The sequence below is a fragment of the Acomys minous genome, assembly GCF_964271855.1.
Source record: "Acomys minous genome assembly, chromosome: 12".
Lineage (NCBI taxonomy): Eukaryota > Metazoa > Chordata > Mammalia > Rodentia > Muridae > Acomys > Acomys minous.
Window position 1 is genome coordinate 14,748,571 of NC_140493.1, and position 21,223 is coordinate 14,769,793.

General features: G+C 46.9%; 1 long non-coding RNA gene across 1 annotated transcript; it reads left to right on the forward strand.

Annotated features, from left to right (window-relative positions):
- Nucleotides 1–270: 270 nt before the first annotated feature.
- Nucleotides 271–20,995, forward strand: LOC311578952. The gene is made up of 4 exons (XR_014773011.1): nt 271–346; nt 10,911–11,033; nt 13,515–13,630; nt 20,966–20,995. It is a non-coding gene; the product is annotated as an uncharacterized lncRNA (long non-coding RNA).
- The last annotated feature ends 228 nt before the right edge of the window (nt 20,996–21,223 follow it).

Below are 21,223 nucleotides of genomic sequence, written 5' to 3' on the forward strand. Positions count from 1 at the left end.
ACCCAACCCCTTAGGAGAGTTGGATACATGAATCCAACAGATGGTACTAGAATTGCCTCCTTGGCTTCAAATTCATCCACAGTTCTGGAAAGTTCTGTCACCTCCCTGAATCTCATAGAAAAAGCTGACCGTTTACTTCATAGAAGTTGGGAGGGGAAAATGACTTCTTCCCATGGGTGTATTTCTTCCTGTTTCCTCCAAGCAAGGAGACAAAATAAAAGAAGATTATGTCACTTCCTTCCAGTCCTGATCTCATCTAACTGCTGGTCACCTGACTCAGGCCTTGCATCAGGGAGCAGTGGAAATGTCTCTGCTAACCCCCACAAAGAACCCTGGAAACAAGCAGGTAAGGATGACATTTCACATTTTAACCTTTTTTTTCTTTTCCTGCCCAAAGCAAGGATGCAACGCTGGAGATAAAGCTGCCATCCATGTCCAAGAGGTAAGCACAGTCTCAGGATGACTAAGGAGAAAGACTGAAGGAGACATCACAGTGGAGTCATGGTGCTAACATGCTTTCCTTTGACCGTCGTAGTACTAGTAAAAGGAGGAATTCTTGCATGGTTCTTGCTTGGAAAGGTCCCCTTGTATGCATAGTGGTGGGAGGCTGTGAGCTCTCAGTGCAGAAGCTGACACTATCTGAATGGAAATGCTCCTTTAAAAAGATCTCCAATGTCTTCCACCTTGGGCTCATTATAGGATGTGATCTCTGAGGAGACAGGAGGGTGAGTAGCCCATTTCAGTGGCTCTCCCTTCAGCTGACTTGAACTATAATCCCATTTCTCCTGCTCTGGGGTGCAGGAACTTCTCTCTAACACTCAGCATTGAGCTACCTCTCTTCCTGCCTAGGCTTCCAAGGAATATGACCCATCATAATCCTTGGCTGGGAGCAGTGGGCTGAGAGCCATGGTCCATAGCAAGATGGTATTCTGCTCCAGCTCTGTGATGTTGGGGTTCCTCAGCATCTACCTAAGGATACTGGGGGCTCTACCCCCATTAAGACAGTAACTAGGGCAAGGCTCAACAGTGACATCTAGGACTTTCCTCTTTCTTCTGATGCTACATGCTATCCACACATGCCATAGCATCAGAGAGTAATTTTTCTCAAGGGGCTTGGCCTCTAAGTAGTCCACCACAGAGATTGGGGGTGCAGGCCTGGAAGAGCTACCACCTCCCTCCAGTCCTGTTTCTCCAATGTCATGAAGCTGCATGCATTTGAATCTTACTCCAGAGACCCACAGTTTTTCCTCCCTTTACCAAGGTAGCTTTCACCCATCAAGCCAGACTCCTGTGCACAGGCTTCCTTTGCTCCCTCCCTCAAGCCCTCCCATGATGGAAAACCTAGATCTGCTTTGTACTTGAACTTGAAATGACTTCACAATGGAGCCTAGTCAGTTATCAATGTATATCTGTGGAATAAATGGATGAGTGAGTGAGTGAAAAAGTGAACAGGTAAGTGGATGAGTGAGTCAATGAATCAAAGTCCTGACCTATCCAACTCCAGTGTGTAGGCTTTCCTTCCCTGGTTCTCTGGGTCTTTCAGCTCTCCCCAAGTCTCTGAGCCATAGTGTACTATTCTGAACATCTGGATGGGTTTTCTTGAGGCATCCTGGGGACACCCACTCATGTGCCCAGTCTACCACACTCTGTTACACACATCCCCTGTACTATGAGAGCCTGGCCCCCAATTTCTGTGTCTGACGAGTCCCTGCTGTTCACGTGCATGACTCAATGATAAATGGATGACACACACTGGAGCAACATTTCCAATTGTTTACAATCCAAGGATGGAGGAAAAACATTCCAAGTAAAATATTCCAACAGGCAAATTTGGTACAGAATTGCTGGAGCCAAGACCGGAGAAATAATAAATAAGCAAACTAATCTGTCCTCTGGTTCTCCCACCCTGGAGGCACCGCTGAATCTTGGGACACAAAAATCTACTAATTGGCCTTCCTTCACCTGCCAAGAGATGCCTAGATACAGCTGCATGCTAGGCAGAGCTGCTGCCAATCTGGTTCCAAATATATAGGTTCTAGATCAGTGGTTCTCAACCTTCCTAACGCTGAGACCCTTTAATACAGTTCCTTGTGATGTGGTGACCCTCAAACCATAAAATTATTTTCATTGCTACTTTATAACTGTAATTTTGTTGATGTTAGGAGTCATAATGTAAATATCTGTGCTTTCTGATGGTCTTAGGTCACTCCTGTGAAAGGGTCATACAACACCAAAGGGGTTGTGACTCATGAGTTGGGAAACTCTGTTTTAGCCACTGCTTTCCTCTGTGGAGCAAATGTGGCTTGCACTAGGATATAGGGACAGAAATAGGGACTATTTCAGCCACCAATAACTGCCTCATACTATAAGCCAACAGTCTGTGTGAGAGGCTAAAGTCACATGACTGGTCACCCGGAGGAGATAGCTGAAAAAAAAAACCACAGACTGTCACAAAACTCTCTTTTTTTCCCCTCAACATTCCTAGTGAGATGCTCTAGAGCCTTAATGGGCCCTACAGGGATGCAACATGGGTGTGCATATGTGATGCATGTGCAAGTATACATTAATGCATGTGTTGGTGTGTTCATATGTGAGTACATATATATTGGGTGTGTGTATGCCTGTAAGCATTTGCATGTTTCTATATGGTCTTTTGTGCATGTGTGTGGCACATGTTGTACACATGCAAAAGTTGTGCTGTGTAGATATGTATCATCAAGGTCTAGACGTCTCCAGCCCAGTATTGCTATTCATCAGTTGGTACAGTTAGTACAAGAAAAGGCCTGAAGGTTCATGTGCAGGTTTCCCTAGAGAAACCAAGTAGATGGGTTAAGATATAAGCCCTCTATCTTTCACCAAGGTATGATGGGCAGTGGGAACCCTGATATCCATAGTTAGCATTGGTCCAAAAGAGCCTCTTGGGTGCCTATGGGCCAAGTAGCTGGGCAGATGAATTCAATGTGTAATGGTGCTCCCACAGAACCAAGTTTTTTTTCCCAAAATTCCATTCCTGACCTGGTGAGAACTATATGGTGTTTGTAATTTAGGAGTTCAGGATACCTGGAGGGTGCAGGGCTGTGGACAACCAAGCTGTCTCATCTCCTTTCCAGCTTAGAATGAGGCTCAGAGTCCTACAAACTCTTCCCCCGCCCCACTGTGGCCTTCTATGCTATAGACATCACTGTTGCTGGTACTCATGATTACATTCCTCCTGAGAGCTCTGCCAGGGCACCCCTCACATGCCCACCCTTCCTTTCACCTTTCCTTTTCAGACCATAAGCCCATTCAGGGGTTGAGGGTTGAGACACAGAGGTATTGATCAGCAGAACAGGACTGGACCCCATGTAGCCGTTCTCTCTGTCCCTGCCCCATCAGCTGCTGTGACACAAGGTCTCATGCAGCCATGCTCTATCCTGAGGGGTGATATACAGGTGGACCTTAACTATCACCTAGAACAAATCAACTCTGTGGCCACACAGCCATACTAGGGATCACTACAGTCCACGGAACTTAGGAACCAAGTCTCCTAGATGACTCTAAACCCAGTCAAGTTGGCCATCAAGGTTGACCATCAAAAATGTCTCTTTTATATGATAGGTTTTCTTTGGTCCTTCAATGACATAACCACTCTGTACCCACTATTTATTTGCACCTGGCCCTATACCATAGGCTATGGGTAGATGCATACACACATGGGTGTGGAGACAACTGCAACTCTTCCTTCTGCTGTTAAAGTAGACTAGGATCTCATCTGTGGTGGCCACGCTGGGTCTAACGGGGGAGAGGAAGCCATCTTTTCTTATTTCTATTTTAACGAAATGACTATAGTCCTGAGGTTGCTCCCTTTTCTTTTTTATTGATTGACAATTACACACGTGTGTATATATAACTCATCCTGTTTACTCTCCCCCTCACTCTTTTTTCTTCCCACTTCTGTTCTCCCTCCTGCCGTTCCACAAGTCTTTTCCCCACATCTAAGGTTTTTTGTTTGTCTTATGATCCACTAACTTACTCAGGGCCATCTGCATGACTGCAGGTTTGCAGCTGTCCACTAGAGCCTAGTGGGCTCACCATTGTGTATCCAGCTGAAGACAATAACTCTCCCTTCCCCAGAACCTCTCTGTAGTCAATAGTTCAGCAGAGCACAGCAACTACTGAGCCCCTCCTTGATCCACGATTGACCGAATGATTGTTTACTTTTCAAAAAGACCTTTCTCTAGAGTGGGGGGGAACTCAGTCCCTTCCAGCTGTGGCCAATGGCTTTACACAGAAATGCGGGACCTGCTGTGAGAAATCTGAGAGTATTTACTTAGCTTGATTACATACATACAGGTGTCTGGTACAGGGAGATTTATTGAATTTTTAACTGTCAGTTAAAATAGAGAGTATTGAGCTTTCTATTTTGGTAGCCTTTCTAAGCAAGGTCAATACTATGTTATTTTAGTCTGGAGCTGAAGGTTGGCGACGTCTGTCACCTGTCACCCGCCAGTTGATATTCATAACCTACACAATTCTCTGCCTGTCAGAGGAGCAAGAGCAGCACGTGTCCTCTGCTTCCCTGATATGGGGGGATAAGAAAAAGGCCAGGTCTGGTGGGACATCAGCCAGGATGGAAGAGGCAAAGATGGGTCCCTGGGCTAAAAGTACACACCTTTGAGGGTCACATGCCTTGCCAACAGTGGAGGTCTTCTCCTGGCTCTTGGGTCAACATTGGGCATTGAGGATGCAGCCTATGTGTCAAGCCACTGGAGTGTGCAAGGACTGCCTTGGTTGGATGGACCTCAGTGATTCTGTCAGTCCATGCCCACTTATTTTTGATGAGTGATGATTATACCACACACTTGGTATGCTGTACCCGTCCCTTTCTCAACAAGCTGTGAGGCTCCTGACCTGCACAGTGTGGGACAGAAGTTGAACTGAGGCCTGAGTGGTGCCCCAGGAAGTGCTGGGGGAGGTTATGACATCCCACCATGCCCAGGAAAGCCAGCCCTGGTAACGTTTCACAAACTGTGGCCTCCTGACTCACAGTACCTTTTCAGCAGCAATGACCTTCAGTGTACGGAGGCTATACCTCTCTCTGGTTTCAGGGACTATGAGTTCACCCCAGGCCTCCAGAGGGTGAAAAGGCAGCTCTTATAAGGTCTTACAAAAGTGGTCTCCACACCAGGGAGAAGAAGAAGAATAGGAGGAGGAGGAGAAAGGGGAGGGTTTGGAGTCAATATCTTCAGGGACCAACGTCTCCCAAGATATAGCACCTCTTCAGAAAATTGGGGGGGGGATGAATATTTCTTCCAGTGTGGGGTGGGTGATGAGGTGCAGACCTCTACACCCCAATGTCTGTCAGTCTGTCCTATAAGTGTCTACCTTGGACATGGTCGGTGTCTGCAGTCCATATAATCCAAGCTGATCTCAAAGCCCACCTTCTGTTGATCTGAGCTCTCCTGTAGCCCTCAGACACCCAGAGCCCTGTATCAGACAGCCTCCCCAGGAGCTGCTGAGATAGGAATAGTCATGATTCCCTGTCATTTTTTTTTTATTTAAATTAAACCTCAAGCTCTTAATCCAGGCTTGAGTGGCATGGATGCACTGTGGTCCTTGGGCTTGGCCTTCTGCAAAAGTACAGCGAGGCAGAAGCTACACACCTGGGCTAAGAGGAACCTGTTCTTGTGCTGAAAATAGGTATCAGTGGCAGGGGGCACATGAGGACTCTCTGTTTAATGTTTTATGTAATTTTTGGAGTCAAGTTTAAGTACAAAATTGAGCAGAGTGACAAGACAAGGAAAGCATGCTCAGGGGAGAGAAGCCTTCTGCAGTGAGAAAATGGCGGAGTACAATCCTGGACAAAGGGAAGGTTCCAGAAATCAACAGACAGGGCCTGGCCCACTACCCCCAAGAACCCATTTCTTCCTAAAAGCTCCTCAAACAGCACCTCAAACTGGGCATCAATTGTTCAACTTATGAACCTGAGGGAGAAATTCTCAGTTAAGCTATACCACTGGGGTTGGAGTAGACTTGTGACCACTAAGCATTCCAATTCTCTTCTTCCCTGCTCCACAGGACACCTGGTCCTACTGAGCATGGCTTGTGCCCACTAGGAGGCAGCCATCCCATGCGACCCTAGCGTAGATACTGAGGACATCCTTCTGGGCTGGTCTTTATCTGCTTCATTGGAGTTCAGACCCTTACATGGGCCTGTGGGACCGGAGCGTTAAACTCTGTCTCAGTTGTTGGCATCTGGGGACGCTGCCTCTGGCTCTTGTGACAGCCCAAGGAATGTATTGTCTACTGTTTTCTTCAGAACCTGGAATGGACTCAGCTCAGCAATTGGGCACAATAATGAGGGTCATGGCTGCCAGCCTAGGATGTCCTTGACTGCCAGAGGACTCATTAAGTGAGCCCTTTGTAGTAGAAAGGTCACAGGGATGCTAACCTTTGCAATGTACAAAGGAGACAAAAGCCACCCTCCCCATCTGGTCCACCCAACTCATCAGGCCAACAGCTGCATCCAGCCTTTTGAAAACACAGACTCACAGCTCCAGCCTGCCATCCCAAAAGCTTCTGTAGAGGACAGGGGGTTGGTTTTGGGGGACTTGAGACATCTAGGTTCTCTGCCATGAGGCCTGCTTCAGAGCACTTTGCCTGGAAGGGTGACTAGAAGCAGAGGACGACTCCAATATCACAGCTCCTCCAGGGACGTGGGCACAGAGCAGAGCAAGGTGTCAGGCTCCCAGAGCATCAATGCAGGGAATCCCAAGGCTTCTGCAGCTCCTTCATGCTCTCCATGCATCCTGTTCCTAGAACCTCACGACCTGAACACTCTGCTGGTGCTGTCTGCCACTGCTGTGAGCCATTGGTCATGCCCTTGTCGCCTGGAGCACATATAACCTCCGATCCCTGTTTACCCTTCAGGACCAGAGCAGAAACCTGGGGAAGTGATTTGCACACTCACCCTTATGGTCTGGTGGCTCCTTATGGCCTCCCTTTGAAAGACGAGGTTCCAGTAGGCAACTCTGCACCCATCACCTTTCATACCTAGAAAGTGATGACATGATGCGTGGTCACGGGTCCCTAAACAAGCTGAAGGCTGATCTGACACCAGGGTCCTCAGCCTCAAGGCTGGCCCATGATAGGGAGATCTCATGTTGGTCTTGACCCCAGGAACACTCTGAGTTCTGACGTTCTTGAGAGAGAAGAGTTCACACTGAACCCTGTAGCTCACTGGGCAATCAGGAGCTTAATTAGAGCAAGCATGGAGGATGCAAGAAGACGTTCTGGCAAAAGAGTGGGTCAAGCTGAGTGGCCCCCACCTCTGGAATCCAAGCAAGCGTGGGGCTTATATCTTTCTTTCCCAGTCATCCATTCTCTCCTGTGCCTCCCCAGGGTGGGCCCTTCTCAAAAGCCAAGTTTACCCAGAATTCAATCTGATATAATTAGATGCTTAAAATGTAAGAATAGTATTGGGGTTTAAGTTCCCCCAAAGTTGAAGAGTTCACTGGGGGAGGGGGGGGGAAGGGCACTCTCTAATGCTCCCTGAAGCCAGTGTGAGCTGAAACAGCTAGTAGACTTTAATCACCTCTTTCGGTATTTTTTTTTTTTTGGCCTGTTGTTGTTTTGTGTGTGTGTGTGTGTGTGTGTGTGTGTGTGTGTGTGTGTGTGTGTGTGTGTGTGTACCATTGGTAAGCCTCTCCCAGAGCTAACCTCCTGCCTCACAGCCCAGCTGTGCTGTTCTCTGAGCGCATTGCTCCTAGATTCACTGAGAACAAAAGAGATCTCACTTCTAGCTCCGCACTAAGGGAGGAAAGGAGCCTAAGAGGCATTGTGGGTCAAAAGCAGCAGTCTCCAGGTAGACACAGAAGCAAGCAGGGAAGCCGGGGAAACCAGCCAAATCTTCCTGCCTGCAGGAGACTCCTGAATGCCCCTTGAAGATTAGGAAGGAGGTGGAGAAAAGGTTGAGGAAAGATGACAGACAAGAGCATGCGCTGGTGAGCAGCACAGCTGGTCCTCTGTGGGATGAGAGAAGGGTGTGCTGCAGGCGTCAACAGGGAGGCCCATCGCCACTTATTTTCAGCAAGCTGTGGTGTGTGTGTGTGTGTGTGTGTGTGGACACCACTCACCAACCCGATGCTTTCCAGGCAAAGGACAGTGTTTTCTGAATAGGAACAGGCTGCAAGTCTCTCTCCACAAGCGCGATGAATGCCAACCCACCGCCTTGCTCTCTCCTCGCAATTATTTTAAGCCTTGTCAATCAAAGTCCTGAAAGACAGAAAGCCAATCACATATATAATTATTAGTAAAATGAGTTTGAACTTCTATTAGCACATCTTCTTCTTCAAATTGCCTATTTACACCCTTCATTAATTTTGCATTTTGATTATCACAATGTGTCCTCTTTGTTTCTAAGAAGGCCTTAGTCTTTGATGGGTGTTGGACTTTGGGGGGGTTCTGAGCTTTCTGGGAGCCCTTTCTTCAGCTCTACCTAGTAGATCCACTCTTGCCATGAATGTTTGTGGGCACAGGGGCCTCTTAGACATTAGAGAAGCCTGTTTCTCTCAGGGGAACAAGTGTTGTGCACCCATCCCTACCACACACATGAGCACTTGGGGTGGGGGATGGTTTGTGCATTTTGGAGACTTGACTGGAGCCTTCAGGCGGAGCTGGTATCTGCGAGATCCATGAGTAGAAAATCCACAGCCTCAAACATGTGGGGAGCACCCTGCCTCCCCCCTCCCCCCGCAGCTGGCTACTGGATTTTGTCTCTTCTGTCACTATTGCATGTAATAAGACTCTACACTACAAAGGATGATTGCTAAGGTTACCTGAATAAAAAAAGAAATAAACAGAAACTAGTTGCTTTCACCCTTTACTGGCAGGTTTATCTTGGGATGGAGATAATCTCCTAGACACGTAAGTTACACACAGTGTACACAACCAAACAAGAAGGGCACAGATCCCCCAGAGGGACAAATATAAAGTTGTGCTGGGTGTTGAGGAAGACTCTAGACAAATAAAAAAAATTGTTTTCTTCTGGTAAGAAAAGTCAGCAAAATAAAAATAAGAGTTTTCTGTAGCATTTTCTTTAATCAAAATATAAAGGTGTTCTAAATAGCATCAGTATGGGGTTTTCCTGAATAATGTTAAAATTACCTGACCTGAGACTGTGCTTAAGAAGGTTGACAGAGAAGAAACACGCTCCTTGTCAAACATCAGAGCTTAATATGGAGTGGCAGAAAAGAAAACAGCAAGGCTCTGACCCAGGCACCAATAAACACATGACTGAAACAGCAAAGGGCTCTGAAACAGTTCTGATACAGAAACTGTGATAACGGCAGAGATGGAGGTCCTATTTTCAGAGAGGAAAGAGAGACCCTTGTTTTATTGGTATTTATATAGCCAGCCAACACTTGTAGTAAAAAGAGTATAAGTCTATCATGGATCAACTGGGAAATAGCAAACAACAGGAAAAAAGAATCTCAGGATAAAATTTAGAGTAACATCCTGTGACTTCAGAGTCATAGAAAATCCATGGGCCATATGTGAGAATAAAGACAAATTTCATTACACAAATGTGGTAGCTTGAACAGAAACGGCCCCCATAGACTCACATGTTTGAAGGTTCGCCCCACAGGTACTGTTAGGAGGTGTGGCCTTATTGGAGTAGATGTAGCTTTGTTGGAAAAAGCTTGCCAGTGGGGGGTGGGCTTTGAGGTCTCAGATGCGCAAGCCATGCCCAGTGTGGTATTCTCTTCTTGTTACATGCCAATCCAGATGGAGAACTCTCAGCTCCTTCTCTAGCGCCATGTCCCCTGCATGCCACCATGCTTCCCTGCATGACAATAATGAACCAAACCTCTGAATGATAAGCCAGCTCCAATGAAATGTTCTCCTTTATAAGAGTTGCTATGGCCATGGTGACTTTTTACAGTAGCAACACGCCAACTAACACAACAAAATTCTAAAAATGTTGAATATCAAACATTGTATAAGCAAGCTTGGGGAATCTGCCACATCTGACCACAAAGATTTGAGGAAGTGCAAGGCACTCTGGGAAACAGACAAGCTTTCTGGTAGCACAGTTAGTGCCAGGTCTGAGACACAACTTAAAGAATGGTAAATGGGGCTAGAGATGTGTGTGTGTGTGTGTGTGTGTGTACATATATGTGTGTATATATACATGTATATATGTATACACACATATATGTATATATGAAGGCAAAATATCCATACACTAAAGTAAAAATAAACTTTGCTTAAAAGAGAAACTTATTGTATAAATTCAAGTTCCTTTTCTTAATTATATCTCTAAGTATACTTTATTAATTATACTAATTATATTGCTAACTATTTTGCTACTCTTCCTCAATTTGGTTGACAAGCTGCAGGGGGTAATTGTTCGAAGGCATCAGGCAGCAGGGCCCTTTGAGGTTGGAATGAGTTTCACCATAACTCCTTGCTCTGAGTGTGAGTTGTCATGCTTGTTGGTAACATGGTGTAGAGAGCTCCTAACAGAAACTTCCACAGAGGCAGACTGTGCAGTGGTATCTGCAGGTATGTACATGCCCGTGCCTCTGTGTTCCAGGCAGCAGTGGTGATGATTTCTCTTAGAGAGATCGTCACAGTGAGGGTGAGTGGGGCAGGGACAGAAGCACAGGAGTACAGAAAGGTGTCTCCGTGTGAGTCAGTACTGGATGCTAATTTTCATTCCTGCCATTCCTCAAATGTGTTTTTGTAGCATCATTTGAGGACAAGGAAACCATAGACTGGGGTTCCCACCAAGAGATGCCAGTCACAGTGAACCCAGACCCCTTCCCGTGCTAGTTCAGAATGGAAGGCATTGCAAGGCTCTATGCATGTTACTTTTTCTGTTGGGTGACAAAATGCTTGGCTAAAGACACCTACACACTGCCTTTCAGTTTGATGTCTCAAAAGGGGAGAATGCTCAGAAGAGGAGAGACTTAAAAGAAATCCAGCCAAGAGAGTAGAGCTTGGGCCTCAGATGCAAATGTCCTGATCCCCAGCATCAACACTAGCAACAGGTAAGTAGAAGCCAATCTCCAGGGTGTGGGTGGGAAGCCTATCACAGCCAGGGTACCTCCCCCTGGGATCTTTGTGATCCTGGAAGAATACATGGATTTTGAAGAGGCCAGAAGGAGCCCAGGATGATGGTCCTCAGAGCGACAATCTGGGGCTGCCATTATTAAGAGTCCACCAAGTCACTACCATTCCCTGTGCCCTCCCTCACACGTGTTCCCAGTGAATTTCCAGGTGTCACACTCACACTTCAACTGAGACAAGAGGGTGACTCACGGGGCCACAGTGGGAGTTTCCCTAACTCTGGAGTGTTTTCAGGGCCAAAATAACTCAGGCTCTCAGCTGGCAGCCTAAAGGAGCTGGGGCCTTCTTACAGAGTGACTAACTAATAAGAGTGCATATTCCTTACATCCACTGAGAAGAAAGGTCAATACCACACATGTATGGGTATCATGCAGGTAGGAAAATTACAGAGAACAACGTGGCTCCGCCATGTGTGGTGGTGTTCCAAACACAGTAGAGCTGTGACCTTGGCTTTGCAATGGCTTGTTTTTATTAAGGACTCCTCCAGGCCAGTTGCTGCTCAATCAGACTTGTCAACCCAGTGCAACTCTGTTCCCACCAAACACACTAGTAACAAAAGCAGGAGTGCTCAGGGGCCATGGGCCAGGAAAGGAAGATTACATATATGATAAAGTCATGGAAACCGGAGGAACCATGCTGGCTGCTGTGTCCCTGCCTCTGCTCTCACCTGGATTTTTGTCCTTTATGATCATTCGGTCCCTGTCATTAGACAAGATTGCATTCATCTCAGGAGGAGGAAGTTTGATCTACCCCAGGCCACTGTTCACTGTTCTAGATCTATTTCTGCACTCAGGCCATGGGCCCCTTGCCCATCAGTGCTTCTGACTCTTCGCTTTACAGCAGCTTTTGTTCCTTGCTGAGCAGCTGAGTCCTGCTGCCCAGCTACACCTATGGCAAGACCACACTATCCTTCCCCGCACTGTGGAGGCTGACTACAGTAGTGGTCCTGAGTTCTCCTGCCTGTCCACATATCCCTTTTCCTGCTTGTATCTGGGGTTCCTCCATCAACACACTGTGGGTGCGCACACTGTGACTTCTTGGAGTCTACAGAAAGAGTGGGACCACAGCACTAGCCAAGCAGGTTTCCACACACTCCAGTCTGGGATGGACCTCTCAAACCCAAGATGAGTCCAGTAAGCTTCATCCACATAAAGGAGGCCAGCCTAAAGCCTACTAGGCACCCAGAAGATGCCCTGAGCTGCTGCCTTGAGCTCCTGTACTTGCCTGCCACCTGTGTTCCCAATGCACTCATACTAGGCTCTGCTGAAGCACACATTCACCTTTTGCAGGGTAATCGCAGCTCCTGAAAACTGTGAGGCCTGATAGAAGATACCAATGACAGACACACATACTTGAGGTATGGAGGCCCTTGCACCCACATATGCTGATTCAGAGGCCACCGTTTCCCAGGACTATAAGATTTCTGGAAGGCAAGGAAGGCCCTAGATACACCTGGATAAATGGTTCATCTGAACCAAAAATGGCTCCTGGGCTTCTGCCTTGGTCATTATCCAGGCTAGCCCTGTAGAGCTTCCAGAGCCATGTGGTTCATGTTGTTCTCTGTTACAGAGACACCATGGGACACTCAGGGTGCCAAGGCAAGGCTGAAGTGTCTGGCAACTCAACAGGTGGTGAAGAAATCCCCAATATAGCAGGACCAAATACTAAAGACCCAGACTGCTAGTGTGGGGAGCTGTACTAGGTCAGACCTGCTCTGAACGCTTGCACTCCAGTCTCCTGGGCATGCTGCATCCACAAAGACTTCAAGCTTCTAAGAGAGGTGCCAGAAGAAATCTGCTCTCTTCAGCTGTCTTTGCAGCTTGGCCTTTTGCTGTTGGCACATGCAACAGGATGTCCTTTGCAAGCCATAGCAGGTAGAAAGAGGATGTGTCCTGCAAAGTGACTTCCTTAGAGACTAAGAGAACAGGTCAGTTTTCATTGCTCCCAGGCCAGGTGAAGGTAGATACATTGATTTCTCATGATCATTCTTAGACCGACTTTCTAGAAAGGTGCCTCAATTTGGCACTTTTTGGAGGTGCCAGCCCTGAGGGTGAGCTGATGCCAGTGTCCATGAGGCACAGACCACAGTGAGTGTGTGTTTTCCACCATGGTCCCCATCCACCCATATGATGTCATGCTTCTTCTTGCATCCCCAAAAGGCCATGGGAGATGCTTCTTCCTCACATCTTGGTTTCTTCTCAGCTTCCCTGCCCAGGGTGATGCCTTTCTTAGCTTCCACAAAACCAACTCCCATGAGAACCAACGTCTAGTGAAGACAGGTCCACAGCAATCAATATGTCACCCCATATCACCAGGGCCCCTGATAAGACCCTGTTCATACCACATACCTGTTAATCTAACCCACTCAATGCAACAGAAGTTCCTTCTCCTGCTTGTCCTAGGGTAGGACTATGGGGCACAGGTATATCTTCCTTGAAGAGTCCATGGATGAGTGAGCCAGCCATTGGGGCTAGAGGTGGAAGTGTAGACCTGTGGGATTCTGTGGAAGCCTCCAGAGGTGAGTTTGTTCTCTGTATAACATTTGCCCCATGGCCAATAGCAGGACACACCCTTCTTCAACTGCTTTTACTAGGTTAGTGGTAGCTTGCAGGGTGGGTCCTTTGCAAGCCATACCAGGAAAAGAGAGGATATGTCCTGCAAAGTGACCTCCTTAGAGACTAAGAGAGAACAGGTCAGTTTCCATTGCTCCCAGGCCAGATGAAGGCAGATACGTTGATTTCTCATGATCATTCTTAGACCAGCTTCTCAAGGCCCATATCTACACCACATCCTTGTAGGGGATGGTGGAGAAGGTAGGACCCAGGAAGGACCATTTCTTGACTTGATCTGCTGAAGAAAAGTAGAAATGAGAAGGCTTTGCTCCCATTCTGTACCTATTACTGTCGGTTTAGTTTTTTAACCAATATATTTTATTACAAACTTATTAACCAACTTGTAACCCAACTAACCAAAACAATAGGAAAAAAGGATTAAAGATATCAGTTCCAAGAAATGATTCTTCTGACGTAATCAGTAGGATTTTTTTCTGTTGGAGTCTGGAGTAATCAGAACCCGGAACCTTAGCAGAAGCCCAGAGCCCCAGAGCCTTCCTTCGAGTGGTTCTCTCTAGGAGCATCTCGAAGTGGAGTGATGAACAGCCAAGACTATCCCAAGTCTCCAAAGGCCCCGCCTCTTGTTTTTGGCTCACTTATATATCTCCTCCCAGAGTCTGTTTAGGGGCTCTTTTCAGCTGGCAACAATCAAGCTCCCACACGAGGTGGTTTGTCTTCTAGTGGATTAACCTCACCTGTTCTCACAAGACCGTTCCGATCCCACACTTGGGATCATAACAAAAACAGGTTTATCTCTCCTTCACATTACCAATAGGGAATGAAGAACAAAGATCCACCCTCCCAGCTAAGGGGCTTCACATGGTCCCAACAGGAACAGGGAATGAAGTTCATGGATAAAAAGGAAGCAGTGAGTGTCCAGGCCTCTCAGCAAGGACTCTGTAGATGCATGTACCAGCCATGAATGGAAGACGCCCACACTATATGTTCCCAGGCTTATATGTACATTCAACAAACATCCATGAGGTGCTAATCACAAGGAAGGCAGGAAACTGAGTCTTGCAATTTGAGGCTGACATGTATAACACTCTCATGTAGGGGACTACTTACCTTTATTTTAGCAATCATAATGCTGGAGCTCAATCAAGTGATTTGTAGGGGAGGCTCTGAAAACAGTGGCCAACAGAGGAGAAAGGAAGCCAGCATCAGGCACCATGCTAGGCTCCCAGGCTGCTTTCCTTGCATGGGAAACATCAGAGAAGATACAGTGTCAGTGTGCATGTGTAAGGGAAGAGAAAGGCACCATGCCCAGGACCCTGTGGATTTAGTCCCTGCCTTGAGCTGTGTTAGAAGGATAAGAGCTGTGGTATTATCCAGATTTCCTATACCCACAGTATGCGTGGCATGGGTAGATCTCTACATAAGCTCATGAGGTTGATGAGCCCTCCAGGAAGAAACCAAGAGTGGAAAGTCACTGTGGGTGGCCTCTATATGACCTCAGTGACTGTGGCTTCAGGTTCAAGAGGAAAAGAGCGAGGCAGGAGGCTTGTGAGAGGCTTCCCTTTCATTTGAATTTCCTGCTTGCTCCCTTGCCAGAGCCTAGAGGCTGACGCACTGGAAAGAGATGGCTAAGGTCCTGTCATCATGAGTAGGGTGGCTAGAGGTGTGTTTAAGATGAGTCCACCTCTGTCAATCTTCTGCTGAGGTCCTCTAGACACCCTAGACATACTTCTGAGCTCACAGGGTAACAGATTCAGTCCACTCTATCTACTCAAGGTCCTACCCTTATAGCCACAAACTTTCTAAATGTGAATAAATGGGTTATTTGTTTTCCTGCTGAGTCACAACCTATACCAGTGATAAGACTTTCACTGCTACAGGGTCTTTCAGAGCTACAGGGTACGTCCACTATCCATACAAGGACAACAGGTCAGTCAAAGGACTTGAGTTTATGGTGATAATCTGACTACTCAGGAATCAGCCTTCTGGCCCTGCTTGAGTCTTGCTTCCTGGAGATGGGCCATCATGACACCAAGTGCAGTAAGATGGCCACCATGGGTGGCATGAGACAAACTGCATGGACTATGGTCTTAGGTGTTCTGAGCTCCATTGTGGATGCCCAGCTCAGGATCATGCAGGTCATATGTGCTGCCTAGAGTGCCAGAGGCCAGCAGTGTGGGCTTTTCCCATATCCACCATCTCTACAGGCTCTATATCTGGGCCTCCATGACTCCATGCTTAGAAGCCATCTCCTTTTTTGTGTCATTGTGAAAAACCTACTTTGATCCCCGGCAGTCTAGTCAGCTAGACGGATGGCCTGCCTCCTGATATCCATACCCCTGTTGTGACCAATCCATAGTACTCACATCTTGTTTTGCCACCCATGGAATGAGGCATAAGATGAGGCAACTGGATGCTCTTGGGTTCTCTTGAGTCTCACTGAGCCATGAAGAAAGCTGCACTGACACAGCCTCGGGGGACTCACACCTGCTCCAGCTGCTGCAACCTCAGAAGCTAGATCAGAAGCATGTGCTCCTGTTAGAAGCCAATCAGCTTTAGGGGCAGGGGCTCATTAAATGGTGACAGACAATAATATCAGCAATATATGGTCCAGAGTCCAAGTCTCAGTGAAGCATCTGCAGGTTCTATGCTCAGTAAAAATTCACTTTTGAACTTTTAATTTGATTTATCCTGATTGAGTATCACTGAACAGTCTATGATCTCTTCTTGAAACACCAACAGAGCATCAGTTTGGACACTGTGTTAAGTACTGTTGTGTTAGAGTCCCTGGCTATGGTACTCTTGCCATCCTGTGGGCCAGAGACTTCTCACTCCTCAGAGCCCATGCCTGGACTGCAGCTCCCTGACCTGTGAGTGCACAAAGCCCTGGGCATCTAAGTACTGTCAGTTCATTTCAGATCTTGAAGAAATCATCACTTTCTGCTCATAAAGATATTGACCTGATTTATTGTTGTTCTTTGGGGAAATAAACTGCTTGTCTCAAAAAGAAATGGGGGATTGGAGAAGTTTTGGTGAAGTCAGACTCACTCCACATTACCTTAGAGAAAAGCGCAGAGGGTCTGGGCTTCCTGAGTGCAGGCGTGTGCACCAGGCGAGTCTTCATGACATGCCTGGTGTGTGTGGGTGTGTGTATGTGTGTGTATGTGTATGTGTGTGTATGTGTATGTGTGTGTGTGTGTGTGTGTGTGTGTGTGTGTGTGTGTGTGTGTAGTGTGCATATGATGTGTGTGAGGTTTACATGAGATATGTTGTGCACAGGGCAGAGGTGTGTGAAGTGTATAGTAGTGGGTGTCATGTGTGTAATATGTGTGACATAAGTGAAGTGGTATAATTATATATAATGATGTATGTGCTATGTGTATGGAGGACATGTTCCACACATGTGGTGTACCATGTGGTATGTAGCATATGTGATATATATTTGCAACACACTATGCAGGGGGTTACTGTGTGGTTCATGTGCTATGTGTCTTTATGGTTCATTTGTATGTGTCACTTGCATGTGGTACATGTATGGAGTGTATTGTGGCATGTGGTATGTGGCACATTTTAGGTGTTCTAGAAGATTCTCTATAGGAGCTGATGAACATCCCTTGACTCTGCCCATCATCATTCTCTTCAGCATCCCTACCTGGACTTGATGGTTTTTCGATCTCAAGGCTTCTGTCCATGCTCAGTTCAGGACAGTATTTTTCATATGTCCTGGAGCGAAAGTGATGGAATTGAAAATATTTAGGCATACATACTGATCCTCAGGCGTAACTGAGCTCTCAGGGAGATGCAGAGGACTACCCCAGACTCCAAAACAGCAGCTGAGAGCTAGCCTCATGCTGGGGCCCTGCTCATAGCTCTTTCCTACTTTCCTTTTTCCTAACAGTGTCAGCTCTTCCCTCCTCATGGTCCTGAAAGTGCAGATAGGGCTTTTCAGCTCATCTTCCTTTATCCCTGTGCTCTTCTCTCTATACTTTCTCTAAAGCCTTCGGTCCCTCTGCCCCAGTAGATGGCCTTTCATTATAACATCTTCACTCTAACTTTTCTGTTATTTCTTTGACCTTTTGGTGTTCTAGCACTGAGCTTCTTGCACAGGTGAGACCAGTAGCTTCTCCATAGTCCACATCATTGCCTTTTGTGCATTTGTTGTGTTACATGAGGGAATTTCTACGAGTTCACATCTTACCTTGCTTTAGTACCTACTTTACTAATTTTAATATTCTAATTTCTTCCCATATGTTCTGAAGACTCTTCATTGTCCCACCTCTGGGATGCAGATGAGATATTTCCCATCTATAGAGACAGTTGTCCTCAATGGACCAGTCAGGATGTCCTGTCTTTGATGTGTTGCTCTCCTCAGGCTCCATGATGAACGCTGAGATCTTTTCTTGGTTGAATGATCCTGGTTCCTGCATTTCATAATGGATGTTTCCCAGGGGTTCAGGATAAAGCCTATAGGCTAATGTGTGGCCAAGAGATTCCACATGCTAACCAGAGGCTTTGTGTAGCAGCAGAGCCTCCCTCCCTCACCTCTGAGCTTAAATAATGGAAGGCAGAGTAGCCATCTTGCTACCTTAGCAAGCCACAGTCTCCAGGGACTTTCTCCACCCCAGGATTTGATGGATCATGGCATAAATCCAAGAACCACAATGCAAGAACACAAGTCATAACAGACTTGTAGTCCACAAACCTGGACACTTCCTTGCTCCATTTGGGCATTGCCTTCTGGGCGTGTCCTTCCTTAGTCCACTGTGGTGGTATGTAGGGAGTTCCTCCATCAGCAGTTCTCCTAGAGGACTTGCAGCCACATCATGCCCATACCTTTGGTACTGCATCCATACACGTCTCCTTTAGTTTCCAGTTCCTAGGATTTTCTAGTGTCCATGGCTCCCACAACTCCCTGGTGACCCTGCTTATGTCTCAAGGGATCTGTTGCTTGTAGCCTCTTGTGTCCTCCCATGCTCCTAACTTTTCACAGACTTCCTCTCAGCATCTTCTCATCTGTGCTATTCACATGGTTTCCATGCTCTCTCTCTTCCTTGTCGTCCTCTGAGGATGATAAGGAGAGAAAGGAGAGACCCACTGCACTTCACAAGCCTCACAAACCACTGCTTCCCTAAGCCTCCATGTGTTGGATAATCAGCTGGGACCCATGACCAAGATGCTGACATAGGGGATTGGGTCATGGCCAGATCTATTTTAGACAGGCGTTTTCTATACAAAGAGGACCACAGATCTCAGGGCAAAGAAAGTCTCACTAAGCTCATTTCCTAAGACGTCTTTCTGTGCTACCAAACGATACCCAAGCATCATCATTTGATACACCTTAGCATTGTATGAAGGACAGGGTTGTTTTTTCTTTCTCATATAGTGATAGTGGCAATGATGGTGATGATGGTAATGTTGATGAGAGGGTGGTTAGGGTGATGGTGGTAATGATGATGCTAGGGAGGATCATGGTGATGGTTGTGTGGTGAAGGTGATGATGGTGGTGGTGATGGTGAAAATAATGGTTGTGTGGTAACGGTGAGACTATTGATGGTGACAGTGATGTTGGTGGTAGTGAAGGTGGTGAGAAGGGTGGATGACGATCATACGATAGTGGTATGTGATAATGGCGAAGATGCTGATAGTTAATGACAAAGGTGATGGTGGCTGTGAGGACAAAGACAATGATGAGCATAAGGATGACAGTAATGGTGGTTGTGTGGTGATGGTTATTGATGAAAGTGATATTGGATGTTGTCCTGGCTAGTTTTGTGTCAAACTGACACAAGCTACAGTCATCAGAGAGGAGGGGATCTCAACTGAAAAAAAAATGCCTCCATCAGATTAGGCTGTAGGCAAGCCTGTGGGGCATTTTCTTAATTAGAGATTTGATGTGGGAGGGTTTAGCCCATTGCAGGTGGGTCCACTAGTGGGTTAGTGGTCCTGGGTTCTATAACAAAGCAGGCTGAGCAAGCATGTGGAGCAAGCCAGTAAGCAGCACCCCTCCATGCCTTTGTATCAGCCCCTGCCTCCAGGCTCCCACCCTGCTTGAGTTCCTGTCCTGACTTCCTTCAGTGATGAACTGTGATGTGGACGTGTAAGTTAAATAAACCCTCTTTCTCCCAAGTTGTTTTTGGTCATGATGTTTTTATCACAGTAACAGTAGCCCTAAGTCAGATGTGGTAAAGTTGATGGTGTTGATAGTATTATTAGTGGTGATGATGATGGTGGTGGTGGTGGTGCTGATGATAGTGAGGGTGGTATTGACAGTGATGGTGCTGAGGGCAGTGATGATGGATGATGTTGATGATGGTAAGGATAATGAGGGTGATTATGTTAATGGTGGTTAGGTGGTGATGGTGATGATATTGATGGTGATGCCAATTCTAAGGATGGTGGTAGTGAGGGTAATGAGGAAATCATGATAATGATAATGATATGACGACATGAGTTTTAACACTCACTGGATGACATGTGAGCATGTTCCTAGAGGTCATTACATCCTCTTAGACACATCACAGGACTAGCCACCCTGACAGATGACATTGTAGTTCAAGCTCAGGAAGGAGACATAGCTCACCGGAGATAAAACTGGAAAAGGCAACACTCCAAGGCTCACTAGCAGATGTCGGATGACACCACATAGCTCTCCAGGTTGGCCTGGTGCAAAGAGTATCCTGTACTGCTACGGTTCTCTCAGGCCACTTGTGCTGTTCTGCCTTGGAGTAAAGCATGGTTCAACAGGAGAGTGTCCCACAGGTGCCTGTCCATCATTCTTGCCCATAGCTGCTCTTGGCCCTTGTTTCCCCTCAGCCCGGTCCACACTGCACTCAGGAACCTTGCAGCAGGGAGTTATTTCACTACTATGGCAAGAGCTGAATGCAGGTACTGGGATCTGCCTGCAGGCATCTGTGCTAGGTGGCACGCTATCTCTCGAATACATAAGAGCTAGGCACTGTGAGGGAGAACGTCACCAACTGAGTTTCCAGAGGAAATCAGGGTCTACCCTGACTGAGCAGTGTCTCTCCACTGGAGACCACTGATCAGAGAGAAGCAGGTGATTAACATCAAACTGAAGCTTCATTTGGGAGGCAGCACTGGAGGAACAAAAGCCAAGGCTGCACAAGCCCTGGAGCTCTGTTGTTTATGCATTTGGGGATAACTGGGTAGGGAGGAGGGAACTTCAGACAATTGCAGTGGCCAGGGCTTTGGCGCTCAAAGGTGATAGAATTATGTTTGGACCTTAATTTCTTTGGCCTCCTCTCACCCCAGACAGAGTACAGAAACAACCGCAAGAGTGCTGTTCCTCGTACCACACATATGGCCTGGGGACCAACATGGATGCTGGGACAGCTCTGCTCCGTGCTGGTAATAGTGAAAGCCAGGTGAGTGGAGTCAGACAACTATTCCATGGCCCATACTGAGTCCAATGGCTCCCACACACCCACCTCAGCATTCTCCTACACCCTAAGCATTGCCTGATCCTGCTTCCCCAAATGTTCCCCTCAGCTCACTTCCCAGGATTCTTTGATTCTATGACT